The following is a 7,069-nucleotide window of genomic DNA, read 5'->3' as shown; positions in this document are numbered from 1 at the left end:
GTTCTATGTCTGTGCCTTCTGTCTCTTGTTCACAAGATTAGAATTGCTTGGTTTGGACGGTTTAAATCTTCAGCCATCCACTTCACAATTAGTATTTACTACACAAGGAAATATCGCTTGCCTGGTTCATTCTTTCCTGTCAGACTGCAGACTTCATGAGAGCAAGAACCGTGTTTGCTTTCTTTGACCCGATAACCTCAGAACCTGACAGAGTCTGTCTCTTAGCTGAATGGATAAATGAGAATGTAAAAATGAACATGGGGCTGGTGGTGTGGCACAGTGGGTTAAGCCACTGCCTGTGACACTGGCCCCCCATATGAGTGCCACTTCAAGTCCTAGCTGCTTAACTTCTGATCCAGTTCCCTGTTAATGTGTCTGGGAAAGCAATGGAAGATAACCCAAGTACTTGAGACCCCATCACCTACTTGGGAGATTTGAATGGAGTCCAAGCTTCTGGCTTTATCTAGCCCAGAAGCACTGTGGCTTTTGCGGGAGTGAACCAGTGGATGAAATCCCTCCCTCTCTCTCTCTCTCTCTCTCTCTCTCTCTCTCTCTCTCTCCCCCTTTCTCTCCTTCTCTCTCTATTACTCTACTTTTCAAATAGATAGATAAATCACACACACACACACACACACACACACACACATATATATATATATAATTAAGGAAAGTGTGGTCATCTTCTTGGAATCATACCCACGAATTGCATAAAATCTTTATATTAATAAAAGAGTTTTGGGGGTCCAGTGTTGTGGCATACTAGGCTAAGCCTCCACCTGCAGGGCCAGCATCCCCCATATGGGTGCCAGTCCATCTCCCAGCTGCACCATTCCCTATCCAGCTCTCTGCTGATAGTGTGGGAAAGCGGTAGAAGATGTCCCAAGGGTTTGGGCTCCTGCACCCATGTGGGAGAAAATGGAAAGCCTCAGGAAGCTGAGCTTGGAGTTGAGATAGAAATGGGTGAAAACTGTTGAGCAAACTGAAGAGGAAATTGAAGAAAACTTCACCCATTAAGAGTCCAACTTATGCCAGTGGACACTTGATGGGTTACTTCTTCATTCAATCAGGCAGGTAAGTAATAGCTCCATTTTATAATTGAGAAAGCAGCCAAGAGAAGATGATTTCACTTATTCACCAAATATATGCACAAGGAACTTATAGATGGGTAAGATTTTCCCAAGAAGCTCCGAATATCATAGGAGATAGAGGCAAATCATCATATTACACAAGGATGCTTAGAGAGGTACAATGAAGCCATAAGATCAGTCAGTGTGAGAGGCAGGATTCAAATCGTGGACTATCTGGGTGTGAAATTCACCACCTTAGTCGGCCAGCTTTTAGTTGTCAGCATCCTAACACACAGTACAGTTCAGAGGGGTAGTGGTTCTTGCTGCTGGCAGGGAGTTTTTGAGAGCAAAGAGAGGACTTTGGGAATTGGGAAGCGGCATCTACAAGTAATCTAGCAGCAATTCAGACCCGGAAGGGATGGTGACATATGTCTCCAAAGTGAACAAGCCATAGTGATCCTCCCCATGGGAAGGGCTGACTCCAGAGTCTAGAGGTGACAGTGGTTCTAGCTTTGGGAGCTACTGGAGGCAGGAAACCAGGTTGCTTATGAACAAAACAACCTGAGGACAAGGGAGTAGAAGGCTCTTGAGCTAGGGTTGAGAGGAGCGGGCATATGCGGAATAGCACTGGTGATATGAGAAGGAAGGATGCAAATTCTTGGGTTAGGAGGAGAAAATAAACTGTGACAGGATTGGCTGCCTTGCAAAAAGTAAACCTTTGCTTTTTTCTTCCCCTGTGAGCCCCATAGTTCAGGGACCCTGGCTCCAATATTTCTAGAGATGCGTAGTCTGTGGCCAGTAGATGCATAGCTCAAGCAGGCCTTGTGCATTGGGACAGGCTGTAGGCTTCATTGAGTTTGTGACCCATTCCCCTGGGGCATGTGCATGCACCACTCTGGACCAGCGGGCAAGGTTGGCTGAATAGTGACAGAGGAGGTGAGGAGAAGAGGTGAGAACTAGATGAGACACAGGAAGTAGAGTGTGGAGCTCTTGACAGGTGGCTTCATTTGGTTTCTGATCAAATGGGAGGTTTATAAAGCCAACAAGAAAAAGGCTAATTTAAAAAAATAGATATTGGGCACTGGCATTGAAGTATAGCAGGTAAAGCTATAGCATTGAAGTATAGCAGGTAAAGCTGTGACTCTGGCATCCCAAATGGACATGAGTTCAAGTCCTGGCTGCTCCAGTTCCCATCCAGCTCCCTGTTAATGGTCTCAGAGAAGCAGTGGAAGATGCTCCAAGTGCTTGGGCCCCTGCCACACATGTAGGAGACCTGAAAGTACCTCCCGGCTCCTGATTTTGGCACAGCCCAGCCCTTGCCATTGCAACCATCTGGGCAGTGAATCAGTGGATGGAAAATCTCTCTCTCTCTCTGACATTCAAATAAATAAATAAATTTTTCAAAAATATTTTGAACTGCAGCATATGTGTCCTCAGAGAGTTCGCCATTGCCATGAGGTTTCTCCCAGGGAGGCCGTGCATTCCCAAGCTCGGCAGCTTTCTAGGCACTTGCAGGCCTGTTGAAACACCAATGTGCTGCTGCACTTGGTTTTGGTCACTGAAATTTTCAACAAATTCATATTAAAACCAAAGAGAAAAGTAAGTGGGGCCAAGTGAGTGCTATGGATGACCTATCTGTCTCTCCCTCTCACTGTCTATAACTCTACCTCTCAAATAAATAATTTCTTTTCTACAAAAGTGATCTGAATGTCTTATTGCTCCTGCACACCGTCACCCCTACAACTTTTGGAACCTCTGCTCTGTATAGCTCACAGATAAGTATGCATGGAATCTGTACAATGTCCCCATTTTGTGGGAAAGGCAACCAAGGCACAGATGCTGCATAGTTCTGATGAGGTTGGCAGCACCCAAGAGAAGGCCCTTCATGCTTCCAGCAAGAGCAACCTCCCAAACAACATCCAGCAATGCAACCAGACAAAGAGGCTCAGGAGGCTCAGCAGCCCAAGGCACAGGGAATCACTGAGATTCAAATCATTGAAAACTCTGGTATACTGGGAAAGGAAATGAGAGTGGAAAGATCCAGACCAACTTTGGAGAAGCAGAGAATTAAAACTAGTGGAACTTTGAATCTTTTTTTCTTCTGTCTCTGGATGGTGGAGGCAAAATGAGGATGGCCGGTGCTGGCCAGGACACAAGAAGCATTTGTTTTCTCTTCTCTGGGAGGAGAAGATACGTGTGAATGAAATGCTCTGGGTCACTGTCCAGAGCACTCACTCACTGCACACAGATCAAGGATTCCCTTGTCACCAGAATCCCCTGTGCCCCCACCAGTTTCTGCCTACAGGTGACACTTGATGAGTTCCCATTTTGTCCCTGTGCACCTAGAGTAGCATCAGACTGGGCACTGAGGAATGACGAGAACACCATTCCAGGCATAGGAGGGGATTGTGGCTGTGAGACTGGGTATAGGAGACAGATATCATTTTTAAAGATTTTTAATTGACACATAATAATTGTCCATATTTATCAGGTCCAGTGTGATGTTTCAATACATGAAGACCGAATGTAATGCTCAGAACCGAGTAATAGGCATTATCTATCACCACAGACCTTTATCAATTTGTTATTGTGATTAGACCATTCAGAATTCTCCCTTAATAGCTACTTTGGAATACACAATACACAATAAATTATTATTGTTAACTTCCATTACCCTGTTGTGCTATAAAATGCTAGTATCCATCAACCAGGTGTACGTAGAGTTTTTTCTCCCCATTCCCAGGCTCTGGTAACCATTCTTTCTGCTTATGTGAAATCAACATTTTTTAGCTTGTAGATATGAGACAAAACATGTGGTATTTGTCCTTCTATGGCTGGGTTATTTCACTTAGCATGCCCTGCAGTTCCATCCATGCTGCAAGTGACTGGATTTTTTTTAAGATGCATTTTATTTATTTGAAAGGCAGAGTTACAGAAAGAGAGAGGAGGATAGTGCATGGGAGAAAGAGAGAGCAAGAGAGAGACTGAGAGAGATCTTCCATCTGCTTGGTTCACTCCCTAAATGGCTGTAATAGTCAGAGCTGGACCAGGCCAAAGTCAGGAGCCTGGAACTCCACCTGAGTCTCTCAAGTGAATATCAGGGGTCCAAGCACTTGGTCCATCTTCTGATGTTTTCACAAACACATTCTCAGGGATCTGGATCACAGGTTGAGCAGTAAGGACTGGAGCTGGAGCTCATATGGGTGCCAGAGTTGTGGGCAGTGGTTTAACCCACTGAACCACAACAGCAGCCCCGAACATTTCATTCATTTTTCTGACTAAATAGTATTCCATTGTATATAACATTCATCTGTTCGTGTGTCAATGGACACCTAGGAAACTTCTCTATCTTAGCCATTGTGAGTAATGTTGTGATAACAATGAGATCACAAGTATCTACAGAAGAGGGACAGTATTCACTGTACAAGGCATTCTTAAGGGGAAGGTGCTCAGCAGAGTAGCTTCACCTGGGGCTTTGGCATTTGGGATAGGTGAAGATGGGTCATGGACCAGCTCCTAAGAGTGAGGGAAAAGATGCAGCCAAAAGGATGCTGGCCAGGATGGAGCTCTGAGAGCAGCAGTCCACCACAACATGCCTGAAAATCTAAGCCAGCCTATAGATATCAGAATGCGGAAAGGAGTTAGGGGAATTACTATCGATCAGGGCCTTATTATGCCAGGCAGGTGTCATGGTCTCCCTTTCATAATAGCTACCTTTGAATGAATAGCCATTGAGTATCAGGTACTTTCTGTCCATGAACCCACCTACTTCACAGTGATTACTCTGTGAGTTGGTCATTAAAATCTCCACTGTTAAATTAGGCAACAGGAACTCAGAAAAGTTAAGTGGCTTGCCTGAAGTTACACAGCTGGTGCAGACCCAAAATTTGAATCCAGTTCTGACCAACTTTGAAGTTAGTGTTTACCATGCTAGTCAGTCAGTCATTCCTTAGCCAACACACTCCCCCAGATTTTGGGCACAAGAGATCCCACAGGAAAAAAGGACATCCTGACTGTTAATCATGATAGACTCGCCCAAGAAAAAGACTTGGTTTTTCTCCAAAACAAGTTTGGCTGAATTTCTGGGCCCATTGCACACTAATTCACAACACTTTGTCCAGATATGAGGATATCAAACCAGAAATATCCAGTTGTGTTGTGGCTAACTCAATCCCAGATCCTGCTACCTTCCCTGTGTTTGTGTTTTCTGGATACTATCAATGGACTTTACAGTTTTGAATTAACTTTAGCAGGGAATATTTTGTTGTGTGCTTGCAAATGCTAACGGGTTCCACAAGAAGAAAAAACCTCTACACATTCTTATTGTCTAGGGAGAAAGCTAGAGCAAATGCGGTAAACAAAAATGATATTTGTGTTTGTATACATGACATTTTATCCACTTACCCAAGAAAAAGACTGTACTTTTCTCCAAAACCAGTTTGACTGTGATTTTCTGGGTATGTTGCATATGAATTCCACAAGACTTTCTCCAGATATGACTGGATCTTACCAGAAATATCCAGTTTTGTTGTGGCTATCTCAAATCCAAATCTTTTTACAGCTTCTGTGTTTGTTTGAGTTTTCTGGATATACTTTATGGACTTTATGCTATGGAATGAATTTTAGTTGGAACATTTTGTTTTGTGCTGGCAAACGCTAATTGTTTCCACACTGAGAAAAAACCTCTCCATATTCATGTAATCCAGGGAGATAGCTAGAGCAACTGCAGGTAACAAACATGATATTTCTGTTTGTATAGATGCCATTTTATGTACTTGCCTCAGAAAAAGACTTTGTTTTCTCCAAAACCAGTTTGACTATGATTTTCTGGGTCCACTACATATGAATTCCACAGCACTTTGTCCGGATATGACTGGATGAAACCAGAAATATCCATATGTGTTGTGGCTAACTCAATCCCAGATCTTGATACAGCCTCTGTGATTCTTTTTTTTTCTGGATATATATTCTCTATGGACTGTACGGTTTTGAATGAATTTTAACATGTAACATTTTGTTTTATGCTGGCAAAAGCTAATTGATTCCATATGCAGGCATACCTGCACACATTCATGTTTTCCAGCGAGAAAGCTAGAGTAATTGTGGGAAACAAACAAGTTATTTATGTTTGTAAACATAATATTTTATGTACTTGCCCAAGAAAAACACTTTGCTTTTCTCAAAAAACCATTTGACTAGATTTAGTGGGCCCATTGCATACGAATTCCACAATACTTTGTCTGGATATGACTGGATGAAACCAGAAATATCCAGTTGTGTTGTTGCTAACTGAATCCCAGATCTTGCTACAGCCTCTGTGTTTGTGTTTTCTGGATAGTATCAATGGACTTTATGATTTTGAATGAATTTTAGCAGGGAACACTTAGTTTTCTTCAGGCAAACGCTAATTGGTTCCACAAGAAGAAAATTTATCTACACATTCGTGTTTTCTAGGGAGAAAGCTAGAGCAACTGCAGGAAACAAACAGGATATTTATGTTTGTCAATGTGACATTTTATCTATTTGCCCAAAACAAAGACTTTGGTTTTCTCCAAAACCAGTTTGACTGTGATTTTCTGGGTGCCTTGCACACTAATCCACAGCAATTTTTTCGTATATGACTGGATGAAACTAGAAATATCCGGTTGTGTTGTGGCTAACTCAAATCCAGATCTTGCTACAGCCTCTCTGTTTGTGTTTTCTGGATATTATCAATGGACTTTATGTTTCGGAATGAATTTTAGCAGTGAACATTTTGTTTTGTACTGGAAACAATAACTCGTTCCTGATGGAGACAAAAACTCTACACATTCGTGTATTCTAGTAAAAAAGCTAAAACAAATGCTGCAAACATGATATTTATGTTTGTGAACATGACATGGAATCCACTTGCCCAGGAAAAAGACTGAGCTTTTCTCCAAAACCAGTTTGACTGTGATTTACTGGGTCCCTTGCATATGAATTCCACAACATTTGTCCGGATATGACTTGATCATACCAGA

This window comes from Lepus europaeus, unplaced genomic scaffold (genome assembly GCF_033115175.1).
Source record: "Lepus europaeus isolate LE1 unplaced genomic scaffold, mLepTim1.pri SCAFFOLD_175, whole genome shotgun sequence".
In the NCBI taxonomy this organism is placed as follows: domain Eukaryota; kingdom Metazoa; phylum Chordata; class Mammalia; order Lagomorpha; family Leporidae; genus Lepus; species Lepus europaeus.
This window is presented reverse-complemented; position numbering follows the sequence as displayed.